The sequence below is a fragment of the Callorhinchus milii genome, unplaced genomic scaffold, assembly GCF_018977255.1.
Source record: "Callorhinchus milii isolate IMCB2004 unplaced genomic scaffold, IMCB_Cmil_1.0 Scaffold10, whole genome shotgun sequence".
Lineage (NCBI taxonomy): Eukaryota > Metazoa > Chordata > Chondrichthyes > Chimaeriformes > Callorhinchidae > Callorhinchus > Callorhinchus milii.
Window position 1 is genome coordinate 13,277,349 of NW_024704751.1, and position 19,018 is coordinate 13,296,366.

At 41.6% G+C, this 19,018-nt stretch overlaps 1 protein-coding gene across 1 annotated transcript in view; it reads left to right on the forward strand.

The window, feature by feature from the left end:
- Positions 1–19,018, forward strand: part of LOC103179446 (proto-oncogene tyrosine-protein kinase Yrk) — a 70,675-nt gene that overhangs the window by 17,054 nt on the left and 34,603 nt on the right. The window contains exon 3 of the mRNA XM_042338390.1: positions 18,547–18,604. The gene's annotated coding sequence lies outside the window, so the exon portion shown is untranslated. The remainder of the gene's footprint in view (positions 1–18,546; positions 18,605–19,018) is intronic.

The following is a 19,018-nucleotide window of genomic DNA, read 5'->3' on the forward strand; positions in this document are numbered from 1 at the left end:
AATTCTAAATGTGTATGGATTCCAGCCATTAGACGTTTCCTATATCTGGAATGAAATGCGCACTCTCTCTCTCTCTCTCTCTCTCTCTCTGGAGGGACGTCCTCCCGACGTGAAAAGCGCTATATCAAATGCAAGGATTATTATTATTATTATTATTATTACTAATTCCAAGAGAGCATAAGGCGCAGTTGTTGACGGCCAAGGTTTGGGGACCGCAGAGTGTGCGTTGGGGGTAACTGCTGAAGTCTAACCAGCTAAAGCCACGTAGCTTGGCATTGCGTCTGGCAAACTTCCCTTCTTTTTTTTTTGAGGGCCCATTGCCTTCGGAAATCGATCCGCCAATCGACTAAACACAAATGCAGACAGCTTCCCAAACTCTTTATGATACAGGTTCGGACTCGGGATTAGACGTTGTGGCCTTCCGTACGTTTGCTATGTAGGGAAAAATAAGCTGCAAGCTGGAGGAGAAAGACTCTGTTCGCAGCTGTGGGAGTAAAGGCAACAGGGATACTGGTTATGTATATTGTGGCAGATTAGTTCAAAAACTTCTAGAAGCAGAAGTCTTGTTGGTTGATACCAGAATAGACCTACTTCCTTTCATTAAAGTCCTCAGCTGTCCCCTGTATCACAGATACCACTGATATTAACGTTTTTCTTTTGGTTAGCCGGTTATCGTGACTCACATCGAAACCCACCATCTTGATTAAGAGGAAACTAACTTCACGAATAATACAGGAATCTATGTGATGTGCTGTATATACATGGGCTGAAATTTCACTTCAGCTGGCTGCCGCATTCGCCCACAAAATACATTTACGTCACTTTACAGTAAATCCTGTGGAGCTCTTTGAGACGTCCTCCCTGTTGCTGTGTTATTTTAAAACTATTTTGCCTTAAATTTAAGTTCTTTATTTTAAGAACTGCAGAAAACAGGCTTCCAAACTAAGGCTAAAGTTGAGAAGGTTCCGTATATCTGCACGATCTTAAATTTTAAGACACAATCGGCGTATTGGGGGTAAGACTTGGTGAAATATGGGGGGCCTGCAGTGGGTCACATCGGCATGAGACTTTGAAGGATGCCTAGGGAGCAAAACCTCATCAACTACAGTGTTTTGACCTTCCCACAGGGATTGATGTCTCATGTCCTCAATTCTCTTCTGTTTTTATGGGAGCTTTTCATAAGCTTCTCAACAAAGTATCCCGCCAAAAAATGTACATTTATTTAATTGACTTTGAGCCAAAAAGGACATGGGACTAAAATAAAAAAATATAACCTTTGCACTCGATGTAACATCTTTCACATAAGGGGGAACGTCTTAAAGTGCTTTGTATGATATATTGTGTTGTTTTGTAGGTGAACTATAGTATATAGATTTATATAGAAGGTTATAGCGCAGAAATAGGCCATTCAGCCTGATTGGTCTGTATCAGTGTTTATACTTTATACCACACGAGTCCTCACTCCCGCTAATCCCCTCTCCCTTACCCCATATAATATTTAGAATCAACATTACTGATTTGATGTTTAAGCGTTCAGCTTACTTAAGAAATTAAGGAAAGCGTAAGATTTGTTTTGCACGTTAATAAGTAAAATGCACAATGGGTTTACATTTGTGCTGGTTTGTTATCCTTAATTAACCCAAGGAATAGGTTAAGAAATGCTGCAAATTTTGCCCCACTAATGACTCACTATTGCGCCATCTTCCTGTCCCATTTCAAACAGAATCTCTTTGGAAAGACTGGATAAAGGTTTGTGATAGTTTACAAATGAATGTATTTATTTTTCCAGTGTCTTAAAAGAGCTACGCTCCCTATAGCAAACTCTTTGGCAGAACCTGTTCTGTTTATTTGCTGAACACTTGGGAGTAAAATGCTGAACTGCACAAATGCATAGCTCTGCTCATCTGGAAACCAATGAGGCTTTTCTTCCTTGGGGAGAAAAAGTCTGTTTAACATGTTACAGTCCCAAACATAAAGGTCACTGTGCAGACAGAACATCCTGTGAAAAATGCTGTACATAGAAAACACCTTCCGCAACCAGAAACAGAAACTAGGCTTCTGTTTGCTGTGAGGTTGCACTAAGTACAGAGACATTTGGTAGATCAACGCAGGAGGGATAAGGGCCAAGAATACTGTATAGTTTGTAAATATTTATATTTTTGATTGATAACATGAGAGGCCCGTGAGCACATTCTACACAAAAGAGCCTTCAGAGAAGTACTTTTCAACACGATGTGTTTTTGTTGTCTGCTTATCGCCAATGTTATTTTTGGAGTTGAAATTTCAATGTTTAACTCTTTCCTACGCTCCCCCTCCTGACACAGTTGCATCTGTACTGTTGTGTTTTGGGTCTCAAACTACTTCCAGCTGATCACGTTCACCATCCTTGTCCTTGCTTTTAACAACAACAAAATTAATGAAACGCGGCAGCCAATTGCGCACAGCAGTGTCCCACAAACAGTCGTGGATTGAATGACCAGATTTTTTTTGGAGGGATTATTATCCCGACCAAACGATCTGCCAATCGACTAACAACCAGGTTCCAATTTACTGCTCGGTAAACAGAGGCGTGTGGAGTAAGGAAACTTGCCTAAGGTTTTGCCCTGCCTGTGTAACTAATGTTAACTCAAGACAACCACTCCCAAACTACCGTAAATCCTGCTCAACATCCATCACACTTTGAGAAAGATATTCACACCAACTTATTTAAGAAAAGTTGGTTAAGACAAATGGCAATTATTATCAATTATTGAAATCCACGACTATTTGTGGGACACTCTGTGTGCAATTGGCTGCCGCGATTCACCCACAAAGTGTACAGTCAATGAATTCACTTTACAGTATATTCTGTGAAGCGCTTTGAGAGGTCTCAAAGATGTTATAAAGAGCTGTATCAAATGCAAGGATTATTATTATTAAACTCTCAAATGTTGCACTGATAGATGACAGGATGGGGAGATTATCTTCAAGCTATCTTATTATTCAAAGTGGATTAATAAATGAATCGGTGTATGTATGTATGTATGCGCAAAGAAATCAAACCGCAGGAATCAATGGAATAATTTAGTTTCTGAATCCCTCTGATATTTCCCTCAGTCGCTCCCAAAGGCTTCCGCCAAGTCCTGACCTACAATGCTTATGAGTAATCGCTCTTTCAAACTGACAAAAAACAATGTCTGCCATTGTCTTGCTGAAATGAATTATTCCCTGCAGCCTTGTGTCCAATCCACAAAGTAACATTTCACAAAACTCTGACAATCGCTGTAACGTGGCTTTTTATCAGCAGTTTCATCCGAAGGACGCACCTCTTACTATGCACCTCCTTCCCCCCCCAGCATCACTCCAGCACCGCACTGGAGTGTCAGCCCAGACTCCGAGCACAGAGATCTCACATAGGAACCCACAACCTTCTGACCCAGGGGCAAGACGCTAACTTGTTCCCATCAATAGCTTGCATTTATATACGCTTTTCACGCAGGGTAGCGTCCCCGAGCGCTTCACAGTCTGACAACGAGCCAAGGAGAGAGGCAGTGGGGAAGCACGATGATAAAAGAAGGTCTTTAGGCGGGATTTGAAGGTGGGGAAGGAGGGGGCAAGGAGGAGGGAGACAGTTACAGCCACCGATGGTGGAGAGGAGGGCACGAGGGATTTCAATGCTATCGGCATTTCAATGGTAACAAGATCTAGTCAGCAATTGCTTGACCATCTGTGGTCAAGTCTGCACATAAATACTCGTGGCTTTAGTGGGTAATTAAAACAGAAATCGTATGTTTCATTGAGCACACCACACGAGCTCTCTGCTGGTTGCATGTCGTCCTTGTGAACTTGTGAACTCAGAGACCAACGCTTGGACCGATCTCCGAGTGTTATTTTAGTTCTCGCGGACTTTCAAGATGGGGCCCGGCTCAAAGCTCACCATTTCTTGGGTCTGTTTCTATTGCAGATCACACACTGAGTGTCAGTTCTGTGTTTATGTAGCATCTAACCTGAGATTCTTGAGGCTGAGAATGTGACCATGTGTCATGTAGTGTTGTGGTTAGACCACTCGCCTCGCAAGCGAGATGATCCGGGTTCAATTCCCAGGCAGAGTGGAACGTTAGGCAAGTTTCCTTATTCCACGCTATACCGTTGTGAAACTCTCTGTTCCACAGTTGTATTATTGTCCGGTATCTAGTGCACATCAGTGAGTTACTCACAGTCTTACCATCTAATCCACGTAAGGTTGGAAGTTTAAAGCATAGTGCAGAATTTGCCAAGGAAAGTGCAGTCCTTTTTGACTTTTCTGATGCTGTTTCTTTTGTGTTTTATATATATATCTATTAAAATAGTGGCATTAAAACATAAAATGGCATTAAAACAGCACATAATTATGATTTTTTTTGGGCTGCCTGACAAATTATTTCATCTTGTGATTCTGCCTGCTAGACAATATTAATATTAATCAGCTCAGCTCTATCTCTCCTGTCCCATTTGCTAAATTGCTTGGCTGTATCCACATCAGTCTCTCTCCTCTTAACCCTCCCCCAACCCCCCCCACAACCCGGAAAATAATTTAGATTGGAATTTATAAATGTTTCCTTATATCTTTAACAATCCAGTAAAAGTCCACGAGGTGATACAATTTAGCCCTGTAGTTATTAAATTAAAAAAACAACTTAGAAAAATCTGATAATGTTTTGAATTTTTTTTGAATAGAGTTTTACCCACAAAATGCACAGTCAATCCACTTTACAGTGTATCCTGTGAAGCGCTTTGAGATGTCATAACGATGTGATAAGGCGCTATATCAAATGCAATGATTATAAAAAATATTTATTATTATATTTAAAGTGGTTTCACGAGGGTTCATGAGACAATATAGTCCTGTGACCTGACTGAGGATTCAGCAGTAGTCTTACACTCTCTGTGAGGTTTAACCCTGTTAATATTTAGACGTTTCTTTTTCTGTTGCAGTGGAAATATTTCCCCCCCCACCCCACAATTTTTTTTTTTACTTAACGGAATTGATGGTTCACTGTTTTGTTGTGTGTTGTGATGTCGTTCGCCTTTTTTAAAACATAATTACAATGAGCTTTAGGTATTAATGCCGGGTTCGATCAAATTGACCTCTTCTAAATTACACGTGACTTAAGCGAACAGCTGGACAGACATTGACCCGCGGGGCATGTTCAGACCTTGAATCATAAGCTCGCAGTTTGTTAGACTGATGTGCTTGTTAATGTTACTCTGGAGATTGCAGCTGCCAGACAATGATACAAAGCCAAATTTATACTGGGGAGTGAAGGCCTTACACTGAGATCTCTCTGTAGGCTGGGAGCGAGCCTTCTTGTGTGTGACTGGGGATAACGCCGTTCAGTCGAATGTCAGTCGCTGGTCGACCAGTTCAACTAAAGGATGATTTGAATGATACATTGTGCATCGTGTTGGTTTTAGCGTTTCCAGCAGTTGAAATGATCTGATGAGAGTAAGCGCTCAGCAGATAAAACCTGCCCTTTTATTCCCCAACTGTCCCTGAAATGTATAAGGAATAAATTGATGCCTTTAAATCTCCTCCTGAAGCCTGAGCTGTTCCCTGTGTGTCACATGCACTGGCATTAGTACACAACATTCAAAATGAATTGAACGTTAGGTAGTAATGCAATCACAAAATGGATTTACCAACTAAGTTCATTCCTATAATGAGTGAAAAATTAGCCTTTACAATGGTATTGAGATTTCTGGAGATCTTCACAAACGTACTGAATACGATAATAATCCTTGCATTTGGTATATCACCTTTCACGCCAAGAGGATATCTCAGAGCGCCTCAAGTTGTTCAATTCAACTCAAGTTTTGTTCACGATTTCCTCCGTGAAGAAATCCTACAGAGATGAATCCTCAAGCTAATTAAGGAGGTCATTGAATGCATAGCCATTGGCTGTTACCTCTGATTGTCGGCTCCTACTGTTCTGATGCTTCTCTTTGTGGCAATAATGCTTTCGAAGCCTGATCTTTGCTGTAAAAAGCTATTTGCTCTCCAAACCCTGTACTTAGGTGCACCCAGCCTTGAAATCCGAGCACATTCTCCCATTTAATGCTGTTATAAAAGCTTGCACTGAAGAAAAACAGTAGTGTATGCCGTGAGCATCGTTAACTTCAATATTAACCAGTGAGCTTTGGAACTCTCTCCCTCAATCCCTCCACTTTACCCCCTCCTTCCCCTCTTTTAGATTACGACTGAATACATTCCTCGTGGACCGAAGTTACAGTCAACTTCTCCCTCCCCCCCCCCCCCCCCCCCCCCCCCTCATCCACAGGCTTGGCATCAGCCTCTCTCATGGTTAAGCGCTCTGAGAGACTGCACCGGGTGAAGGGAGCCAGCAGACCCGGCCCCTTGTGGCACGCGGGGTTGCCTCTGTGCACTCCACTTTGGTGGGGGGACCAGGGATTCCCTGCCTCGGGATTCAGCCCCAGCTTGTAAGACGCAGTTACAAGTGGGGTCTTGTATTCCCTTCCCTATTCCCCCCCTCTTAATGGGAGTGTGGACAGATTCACAGCACACAGGGTGTGCAAGTGTTATATTGGGGATGGAGACCAAACATTGAATCCCATGTTCTTTTCCCCTTCATATTAAGTCCAATTATAGCAGCACTGCAACTATCCCAGATGAGATGCTAATGTTATTCAGCAATGCCACAATGTGAATAAACCCTGCTTCCTTTCCATATCCTGCTGCATTCCAGGCTCCTCTTCATTTCTTCACAGAGAAGATCAGCTATATTCAAACATCAGTGCTCTATGCCTCTTCCCTCCCCCACCCCCACCCCCAAACACACAAACACGCTTGAATTAAAATTCATGATTAAATCCACATTTTTAGTGCTTCTTCAGGAGTCATTATTGAAATAACACCTGTACTGGTGTGTGTGTGTGTGTGTGTACGATAGAATTGTTGAAGCTATAAGATGGAAGAATAATATCATTAATATTATATATAATATAATTCTTGCATTTGATGTAATGCCTTATCACCTCATTGAGATATCCCAAAGTGATTCACAGAATATACTATAAAATGAATTGGACTCTATATTTTGTGGGTGAAATGCGATAACCAATTGATCACAGCAGGATCCCACAAACATTCGTGGATTGAGTGACCAAATTATTACGTATTTATTTAATTTTTCGAAGGGATCATTACCCCCGGAAAGTGATCCGCCAATCGACCAGCAACCGTTAACACAGAATGTTTTGCCCCCTGGGTTGATCATTCCTGATCGCCATCATTTAAGGAAGTCTTAACCTTCGGCCAAATATGTACATGAAACGCAACAAGAAATGCAGAAGATAAGAGGTTTGATGACTCTGCTTCCCTTGTTTTGAGTGCATAGGTCGGGAGTTAATACAATTCAATTACAATACAGTTTGACATTTATACAGCACCTTTCACATCAGGAATCCCCCATGAAAGGGTTTCCCTACCGAAGCGTGAAGCCTACTTGGCTTCAGATGCAAAAGGAAATTTATGTTCTTTTTTTTAAACCAATGGTTGATCTTCATAATTATTTCTCAAACAAAATAAATCAGACAATGTTTAATGCAAAACCCTACATGCTTGTAATGTGACCTATTTGGAAATGGTATTTTTTTTTTCTCCAGCAACATTTTCAATGAGATTGTAGCGTTTATAATCATTGCAATGTTCCAAAGCACGGAAACCAAGAAGTACCTTAGCCGGGTGTCTAAAATCAGTACAATTTGCAAGCGATGTTTTCACTCTGTTCTCTGGAACTCAATGCCTCTGCCTCGCTCCCTGTTTATCTTACAATCCCACCTTTAGACCTATCTCTTTAACACCTCCTGCTGCCCCTTCTGCCTTACTAAGTGTCAACCTCCGCCACTGTGCAGCGCTCCGAGACGCTATCCTGGGTGAACAACGCCAAATTAGATGCAAGTGGCTGTTGATGGTCTCAAGATCCCCTTTTTCAACCGTGCCTTCGGTCAACGTAGACCACCCCTTGATCCCAAACCACCTTTACAGCTTGGGTTCAAATCTCTGACTGTCCAGCGCCTTGGGACGTCCTCCCGATGTGAAAGGTGCTATACAAATGTAATTTTGTATTGTATTGCTGCTTCAATCTTCACTCCACAGAATAAATAACGAGTTCCACTGAGACCAATTGTGTTCCAAGATCAATGTTTATAAATTGCGTGATTTAATTCAATTGCCAGTTTAAATAAAGTAAATAAACCTGTTGGGTCACTAAATAAAAAGAAATCCCTTCTGCAGTTTGATGGTGAATTTATCATTAACTGATCATTGGGAAATGCAGCCATAGACATTTATCATTGTGTTGAAGAAATATTTTAGCCGTGGATTTGACAATTTCAAAAAAAAGGGAAGGAACTCTAGTGAGAAACATGTCGGACATGTTGGTTAGAATTGATGGGGTCTGATAATCGCATTGATCTTTAACCCGGGAGGTGTGAAGGGGGGTGGGGGCTGGGAAGGGAAGAGTGATTACTATACCACACCATTGCACTTAGAATGAATGTCATATTCTTTTAAAAGTGACTGGTTTCAATTGAATTGGAACCGGTTCCTTTTTTTATGCATTAGTTGGAGAATTCTGCTGATGCATCACTTCTGTATTCAGTTTTACACTGCGGGGATGCAGAGTGATCAGTGAATTTGATCTCTTATCTTGACTGCAAGAACCCCCAAGGCATTGCTTTGCGTCTTGCTGTTTCTGTAGCCGGTGTTGGGTAGATACAGAGCGAACCTCAGAACCAGAGAAATGAAGGCAGGTAGGTAGTTCCTTTCTGAGTCTCTATTACCTTGTACGTGTGCAGTTGGCTGCTGCGTTTCATCCACAAAATACACCTGGGTTCAATTCCAGGCAGAGGGTGAAATCCTGGGCAAGTTTCCTTACTCCACACAGAGCCTAATAATAATCCCTCCAAAACAAAACAATAATAAATTGGTCATTTTCAATCCACGACTGTTTGTGGGACAGACGCTGCTGTACGCAATTGGCTGCCGTGTTTCGCCCACAAATATACGGTCAATTCACTTTACAGTCTATTTTGTGAAGCGCTTTGAGACGTTCAGAAGACCTGAAAAGTGCTGTACCAAATGCAAGGATTATTATTATTATTACAGTATATTCTGTGAAGCACTTTGAGACATAGGAACATAGGCACAGGGGGAGGCCATTCAGCCCTTCGAGCCACTTAATTAGATCCCGGCTGATCTGTACCTGAACTAATCCTTTGAATTCCAATTTCCTGCTTTCTCCCCACATCCCTTAATTCCTTGACCTACCAAAAATCTATCAGCCTCACTCTTGAAGACGAACGACATGATAAGGTGCTATATCAAATGCAAGGATTTTATTATTATGCAATGCTGACTTGGGTTTATATGTTGAGAGAAACTGTAACTTTCTGTTTGTAAAAAATGTGACTGGAAAGGAAAGCAAAGTAGTACAAGTTTTGCACAATGTTTTAGTCTACAGTATTGTCTAATGTCGCAGTGTAAGCAGGAAATTTTTTGTTACGATTTCTCCAAGAAATGATCAGTTTCGAAGAAAACTGAAATAAGTTACAACAATAATAATACTTTCATTTTATACGGCGCCTTCACGTCAGGAGGGCATGACATAGCGCTTCACAGGATTTACCTTCATGTGTAGTGTCTGTGTATTTGTAGGCAAACGCAGCAGCCAATTTACGCACAAAAATGTCCACAAACCGCCACAAAGTGAGTGAACGAGGATCGTTGGGTACCACCCACTTAAACTGGCAGATGGGATCTTGGTTTCACCCAAAGGATGACACCTCCAACAATATAGTGGACTCCTGCCACTGCATTGGAATGTCAGCCTGGACTCTCTGAGTTAAAAGTCCTACATAATTGTTTGCGTTGCTCCTGTTGATGCTGGCAGGACTTGTAAAAGACCCATCTGGAGATCCTGTAAGATATATGAAGGTGGCCTTCACAAGGCTCTTATTTTCTAACTCTGGACAGTGATTTATAACCTCAGGTGTATAACATCTGGTGTATTTTAACTGCAACTCCTTTTTATTGTTGTGGTGCAGTCTGTACACAGTTAGTCAATTGGAACAAAGGAGACCGACGATTGGGTCAATTTCCATTGTGTGTGGTGTGAGTGTGTAGAATGGGGTGTAACAGTGTAATGAAAAGTTTGCTCTTTGTAAGGACTGGCGTACAATCGGTGAATTATAGAATCATAGAATATTACAGCACAGAAGGAGGCCATTCGACCCATCTTGCCCATGCCAGCTCTTTGAAAGAGCTGTCCAACTAGTCCCACTCCCCCGCTCTTACCCCATAGAGCTGCAAATGTTTTTCTTTTTGAATACCTATCCAATTCCCTTTTGAAAGCTACTATTGAGTATGCCTTCCACCGCTGTTTCAAGCAGTGTATTCCAGCTTGTAACAACTCTCTGGGGGGGGGGGGGGATTTTTTTTCCTTGTCTCCCCTTCTATTTCTTTTGCCAATTATCTTAAATCTGTGTCCTCTGGTTACCGACCCACCCGCCCGCCAGAGGAAACAGTTTCTCCCTATTTACTCTGTCAAGAACTCTGATAATTATGATTATCTCAGATTCTTTGTTCAGTTAAAGTCATTGTTGTGATCTGAGATAATATTTTTGAACTTTGCAGTGCGAGTAGCATGTGCACCTATCTAAGGACTGATTGTTTTTTGGTCACAATAAATCAATAAGTTTCCTTCAAGACCCCTCCTCTTCGACTGCACCTTCTCACCCTCCTTCCCCTACCCTCCCCACCCTCCACTCCTCCTGATTCCAACCACCAGCTGGGGTGCAAATCCCTGACTGTCCAGCGCCTTGGGATGTCCTCCTGACATGAAAGGCGCTGCGTAAATGTAATTTGTTGTTGTTGTTGCTCGCTTCACCGAAGCTGAAAGCAGATGCACGTGTGAATCGTTTGAGCAGAAACCATCCTGTGGTTTTTCATGTTGTGAAAATGCCATGGATGATTAATAGGAAATAATTCTAACTTGTTCTATTGGAAACAGGTAACCATGGTGATGTTTGATGTGGCTTGGGGAAATTGATAGTGATTTGAATGCTCTCTCTCTCTTTCTCTCTCATGTGTTGAGTTCTCATAACTTGGTTCAGTTGCTTCACTGTCCGTATTACGTCACAAAGAAACCAAAGGAGATGTGTCACACCACCACCTCTGTTGTGTTAAACTAACTGAGTTAGTAACACTCCCACCTCTGTCAGAAGGTCTGTGGGTTTCGGCCCTACGGAAGCTGAAAGCTGATGCACGTGGTAATCATATTGGGCAGAAACCATCTCATGACATGAATCATAGAAATGCCTGAAATAGCTGATTAATAGGGGAAAAAATGGAACTCAGGACTCTGAGGGTAGCGCTGTTTGTTAAAAACACCAGAGGAAACTCCCTCCTTTTGTCTTTCTTTTAAAAAAGATCCACATCAGCATCATCCTATATTTTGAACTCAAAGTCCTGACATAGGGCCATATAGTACTTTACATCTGAAGATAAAATATCATTCCATTTGGAAGCATTACAAATATCACAGCTTTGGCTCCTGTGGAACTGCGCCAGACAGAGTATTCTTTAAACTTTTACATTAAAAAATCATCTGGCAGGTCACTGGACAGGGCTTATATTTTTAATGAAGCTGAGGGACTGAGAACATTATAAATTTAACACTATTTCTGATTCCCTTTAGCAAAGCTCTGCTCATGCAATTGAGTGCCCCTTTCATCCTCCCGATGTCAAAGGCACTATATATAAATGCAATTTGCTGTTGTTGTCTTCACAGCAAAAAATAATGTGGAGCCAGTATTGTAACTTCCTGCTGCTTGTTCCAATTTCAGTTTGACCTGAGTTCCTGCAGTAAAGCTGAACCATATAAGTCAGTCACTGCACAGAAGTTTATCATCTTTGGAAAGTGCAGCGATATTTGTGTTTTTTTAAAAAAAAAATATCGGGATTATTTATTTTTAAATGTGAACCAAAGGAGTAAAATGAACAAAAAGGGTAAAATTTGCAGCTTTTCAGAATAATAATCATCCTAATAATCCTAATCATTGCAATTGATATAGCACTTTATCAAGTCATCGAGATGCCTCAAAGTGCTTCACAGGATTTTATTGTAAAGCGTAGTAACTGCATATTTACATACTGTGTATAAAGTAGTCCTTATGATAATTGTCATGATTGTAAATGAAAAGCACCATATTGCAAATATGGCTAACAAGTCTATATTTAACCTCAAGTCAAACAATGTGACCTTCAGATATTAATAGACACCAGAATCTGAAATGCAAATTTTTTCCACATCAAAAATGCTTGTTTCCAAAAAAAAAATTCTGTCTCGCGGGCTGTGAATTTCAGTTCCTGTTGAGTTGCAAAATATATGCCAGAATTGAAAAAATTAAACACAGCCTTTTCAGCTCTGGAGATTCTGCCGATTCCTGCAGTCAGTTGTTTAATTTCATTTTAATTTGATTGACTGGCCCAGATCTGAAGGGAATTAGAGCGACAGAGAGAGAGAGAGAGAGAGAGAGAGAGGGAGTTGGTGACCTGTAATGTGATTTGAGCTGATGTGATTGTAGACTTTTCCTAAACTGGGTCAAAAGCTGTGTTGAAAAGTCCATTTGATTTGATTTTTTCTGGCAGGATTGAGAATTCCCCCACACCTCTGTTCCGTATCCGGCTGCTCTCAAAGGAAATTTCATTGTCATTTACCAGACGTGCTGACCATTGTAATCTTTGCGTTTGATACAGCGCTAGGATATCACAGCGTTTGCTGGAAAGTGTAGTGACTGTGTGTTTTGTAGATCGATGTGGCGGAATATTTTACAAAACCGGAAGATGTTGGCATATTGATCTGCTGCGGTTGAAGACAAAACAATACCTGAAACGTGGAGTCCTGTAGCTCAGTGGTTAGAGCACTCGCTTTGCAAGCGAGAGACCTGGGTTCAATTCCAGGCAGAGGGCGAAACCTTGGGCAAGTTTCCTTACTCCACACAGAGCCTAATAATAATCCCTCCAAAACAAAACAATAATAAATTGGTCATTTTCAATCTACGACGACTGTTTGTGGGACATTGCTGTGCGCAATTGGCTGCCGCGTTCGCCCACAAATATACAGTCAATTCACTTTACAGTCTATTCTGTGAAGCACTTTGAGACATCGAGAAGACGTGAAAAGCACTATATCAAATGCAAGGATTATTATTATTATTATAAATGACCCTGATTGACAAAACTGGCAAAGGAATAGTGGGGCAGAGAGATGTGGTGAACACAGCTCAGTGTAAAATGTGTATCATGACTTGATGCTGCCCTGAATTCTACGACACATTGGCCCCTTCACCTGGCACCTCCCTACCTTTCCAATCCTCTTACTCCGCAATCCACTACCTGCTGCCTCCGCTCAACTGGCTCCAGCCTCCTGCTTGTCCTTCGTGCCCTCTGTTCCACCATCAGCAGCTGTGCTTTCAGTCACTATGGCCTGAAAATCTGAAACACATTCCCTCAATCCCTCCTCCTTGTCCCCTCCTTCCCCATCTTCCCACTCCCTCAGGCTCGGTGTCATGCTCTGCCACTGTCGAGCGCTCTGGGATGCTACCCTGCGTGAGGGTATATAAATACAAGTTGCTGTTGTCTTTCAGTGTAATGGGCCTCAATCTGAGCGGGGAGAGGGGGCCGGGGTGGGCTCAGTAGTTTGGGGAGCAACTACAATTACTTGTTGTTAATGTGCTTCTTGTTAACTGGGCGCAGACCAGCATTGGTAACCGAGCCATGGGAATGATTGGCCTAAGGCTAGACAGACTGCATTGAGCAAAAAGACATGAAAGCAAATGTTGGACTAATTAACTTTTTGTGTGTGTATATGTGTGTGTGTTATACTCATTTGCTGTGAAGGCTCCATTTCTCTGGAGAAAATTCCAGCTGACTTTTTAGAGCTACCGTCAGGGTGGTAAAGACACGGACAATGACGGGGACTGACCTTTGGGAAACCAAGGAACAGTGTTTTACTCGGCATGCGTCACTCATCTCTGAACTTTAAGCATCAGCTTCTAAAGGGTAATGGGTGACTTTTGACTCTCACTTACTCCATTTTCCTTCACCCTGCACTTTACAGTATATCTTGTGAAGCGCTGTGAGAAGTCCTCCCGACGTGAAGGGCACTGTATCGAATGTAAGGATTATTATTTTTATTATTCCGCAAACTCTCGGTCACTTCACTTTTTTTTCTTGTGAAAATCTTCGGTTGGATAATTGGCAGAGCGAAGTAGAACAACAGGAAAGAGACAATCACATCCATTGGCCTGGTTTCAGACAAGTCGCAAGATGGTCTCGGTAAACAATTTACTTCCGTAATTCCATATCATTCTATCTCGTAAACCCAAAATGATGACGACAGTTCAGTTTCAACGTGGTATTTAGTCAGATACATAAAAGAGCATCTTCTGTTGAAAACCCCGATAATTGCTAGTGTAAAAGGGAATCATTTTTTTTCCTGAACCCTGGAGCTCAAACTTCAAACGTCATCATAATAATAATAATCCTTGCATTTGATATAGCGCCTTATCACGTAGTTGAGACGTCTCAAAGCGCTTCACAGAATCGATTGTAAAGTTGATTGACTCGTATTTTGTGGGCGAAACATGGGAGCAAATTGCGCACAGCAGCGTCCCACAAACAGTCGTGGGTTGAGGAAGATGGGCTGATTAACAACTCACAATGGTCTTGTGTTCATTTATATTTTAGCGCATTAGAAGAACACTTAACTTAGACAAAGTAAGTATGGAAGCAAAGAAAAGCAAAGCCCTTATTTTGATCGCTAACCTTTGCTGGATCTATTGTCCCTCAGTTATGCTCAGATAGATTTTATTATAAATAAAGTCATGGGAGTAAAGATCTTTTATTTCCTCTTATTAGAGCTTCTGTGTTGCTAATGGATTCGGAGAATCCTCGAGACTGTTGACATTTCCTGTTGCTTTCCTCTTTGCTTTGCTTACATTCAGTGGAGATTGGGTGAGGTGGGGCTGCCTTGCTATTTCCACAGAGATGATTTTGTGGTTCAATGTTGTGCCAGATTCTGTATGGACAGATTTGGGAAATTCATCCTTGGGGCGTCCTCCTGCGGTGAAAGGCGCTCTACAAATGCAATTTGTTGTTGTTGTTGCTGCTGTTCACTCCAGGCTTCCCTGGTTCCTGGGGATTTTTGATCACCAAACCCAAGGTATCCTTTTCATTGAGTTTTCTGTCATGTTGTAGACTCCTAAGGAGCACTAAAGGAATTACCTGTGAAGTTTGTGAGATAGCCAGGCTACGAGTGTACTCTGTTGGGAGGTTGAGACAGTCAGATGGTTGTCCCTAGGGTCTGGCTGGATTGGGGAGGTATCAGGGATGCTGCCTGAGTGATGTAGCAACAACAAATTACATTTATATAGCGTCTTTCACATCAGGAGGACATCCCAAGGCACAGTATTGTGCCCTTGAACCATCAGTCTTTGTGGTGGTCTCCACAAAGGGGTTGCTTGGTACATTCCAGGTGACAGGCAGAGCCTGTACATTAGAGGTACTGCTTTTGTGGTATTTTATTTTGGATTAGCACGTTACCTAACCTAACTGGCCCCATCTCTCTCAAGATCAGCTGTAAGTGATAGGCTCAATATGCTGATGAACCTCGTTTCTCTGCCTCAGACTGTCTAGGCAATGAGTTGAGCAGAAATCTCCAGCCTGGTCAGACTGATTCTTAATGCGTAACAAGCCTGAGATTTGATATGAATTTGTTTTTATTGGGATCCTTCGGATTGTTGGTAGAGTTTGCGACGTTGGAAATTCAAGCAGCAGCCCTTGTGAACTGAGGCGTGCCATTTTGTTGAGAGAAAAATAAATCCTGTGATACATCGCACCTTAACAACCTCATTAATGTGTAATGAGGAACGCAGTGCTAGCTGTGAATGTTTATTTTTTGTTTGTGGAGCTTTGTATTCTAAAGGCATTACTGCAGGAATTCCAACTTGAATCAATTCAAATTGACAGCAGACAGCTAGAGAGATAGAATCAATCAGGGAGTTTCAAAGACAGAAAGGCGGAGACTTGAGCAGTTGATGTGTTAAGGAGTGTGGAAAGCAACAGGGATGAAAAGATCTCTCAAGAGCCAATAAACTGGTGGGACAGGCTTAATGGGCTGAATGGCCCCTGTTTCGTTTTCCCTATGTTTCTTGTTTATGTAGAACACCCGTGATGAATACATAAGTCATGCTTGAGGAACTCCAGCAGTTACCCCCAACTCGCATTCTGAGGTCCCCAAGCCTTGGCTCTTACCAACCCGCGCCTAATACTTTCCAGAACTAGGGAAGCAGGGTGTATCCCTCCAGGGAGAGAGCATTCCACTCCAACAATCTAACTTTGGGTAGGGTTTGGATGCTCTTAAGCATGATGATGAGTTTCTGCGGGAGTCAGACACTTGGCTGACCCCCCAAAATAAACCAGTTAAGCAAACAGGATCCTCTAAATGACTGAGCAGTTCCTCTTCAAGGTAAAGGAGAAACACAAAGCCAGAAGGGGTGACAGATATGAGCATCTAGGTTTTGCGAGATAAATGTGGTGAGTTAACAGTTCCTACACGAGTGTTATAAAGCATCCTCCACCAGAGGGCCAGTCATCAGGAGAACCACTGAGAGACATTCACATTGCTCAATCAACCGCAAAGAATGTTCCCCGTGCGTTTCATTCCTCCGTCTGCCGTGCGAAGGATCAACGATTTCTTAGCACCGTGTCCCGTTTTTCGTTTCGAACCTTTTCGAAAAAATAATGCTTTGAATGAGGCTCCATCGAACGAGCCTCCTAAACAGTACTCTTCACGTTTCAGAAACTGTCTTCCTAAAACTGGGATCAATCACGTCTAAGAATCCAATTTGTAATAAAACTCTAAAGATCTCCAGTCTGTGTGTGTGTGTGTGTGTGTGTGTGTGTTCAGAAGAACATTCCCAGAAGTCCCAGAAATAATAATTATTTATTATTATTATAAGTCACAGAAAATTAGGGAGACATTATTTGCTGAAGAATAAAGACCAAGGTCCATCCAGTTTGCCTTCTACCATCCTAATAGTCGCATGAACATGTCGTGTCCCAAACTGTATATTCTATCCCGAGATATTTTTTCTTAAAAGACCATAAGAGGAATGGGAAAGCTACTGGGGAGAAATTCCACATAGATCCAGATTTACTCTTGTTTTTGTAGCATCTTCGAGTGTCCAGGCATTAAATTAATTATAAATTATTTAATTCATAACCACAGCCTTCATTTCAGTTCAAAGCATTTCGCCCACAAATATACAATCAATTCACTTTACAGTATATTCTGTGAAGCGCTTTGAGACGTTGAGAAGATGTGAAAAGCGCTATATTAAATGAAAGGATTATTATTATTATTATTACAAATAAGCAATTCTGGACGGTCTGAAAAAGTCTGTAAACTGAGTGAACCGAGACCCAGTGGAATTTTTGCCCACGTGTACTGAACATATTGATGAAGCTGTAACGTGACCTTTATTGATTTCTTTTTAGCATTTGCGCATATTGGTTTCCATATAGACACTCGATCTCTGCAATACTCTACAACAGCTCATTGCTAACTATTATTGATGTAGATTATTCACCTTGGAGCATGGTGTGCTTGTGTTAAAGACAATTTTCATCTTATTGGAATAAAGTTCCCTCCAATTGAATTACAATCAATGCGCTCGGAATTGTGTTTGCCCATTTTAAATACAATTTAGCTCGATCAAATTCATGTTTGGTTTCTTAAGTGGATTTGATTTAAAGCGCTGTGGAGTTAGAGAATATTCTGCCATTGATTTCCATTCGTCACATTTTCGCCTCTTTGTTTTCTACCTCCAAACTTAATTGAAAGCCTGTGATTTATTTTAAGTTGTTGAATAATCAGGATTAAAAATACATATGCGCATAAACCAATCACCTCATTAATTCTTCTGATTGTTTTCCTTAACATGACATTACACAGACCACAAAGGCACACACACCCATCTCTAGCCTTGCCTTTTACGTTGGGAGGACGTCTCCCAAGATTTACTGTATAGTGTCGTGACTGTGTAGTTATGTGGGCGAACGCAGCAGCCAATTTGCACTCTGTAATGTCCCACAAACAGCTATGAAGGGAACAATTAATTTTATTTGTGGGGGNATTGTTGGCCAGAGCAGCGGGAGAGAAAAACTGCCTTCTCTTTGGGTGTAGTGCTACGGGATTTTTGCCATCCACCTGAACAGGCAGACAGGACCTTGGTTTAGTGTCTCGTCCAGAGGTTGGCACCTCTGACAACACAGCACTGCACTGGAATGTCAGCCTATACTATGTGAGTTCAAAATCCCGACATGTGGTATGAACTCACAACCTTCTGCCTCGGAGGTGAGCTTGGCTGACACTAACAATCTGGCAAAGGTGGATAAGAACGCACAGAAACATTTAAGTGTTTTTCCTCTTTTTTTTTCTTCAGCTTTCCATGTCTGGAGAAATAATATGGAGCAGATGATCTGAATGCTGGTGCACATTTGGTAAGTACAACCAAACTAAACCTCCTAAATTAAGAACATCAGAGTGAAATGGACATCCAGAATGTGGGGGGAACTTTTTTTAACCATTTTTCTTTTTTTTCAAAAAAAAAGGAAGCTTAGCTGTGGCAATACAATACGTTTCCTTGTAAATGATCATTTTAGATATTGTGCTTTTCCCACAAAATTACAAGAGTAGGAACCCAGTTGTTAGTTGATTGGCAGGTTGCTTTCCAGGGGTAATAATCCCCTCAAAAACCAAATTAGTTGCTCACTCCACGACTGTTTGTGGGACGCTGCTGTGCGCAATTGGCTCCCGCGTTTTGCCCACAAAATACACAGTCAATTCACTTTATAATATATTCTGTGAAGTGCTGTATCAAATGCAAGGATTCTCCTAATTATTATTTTGCACAT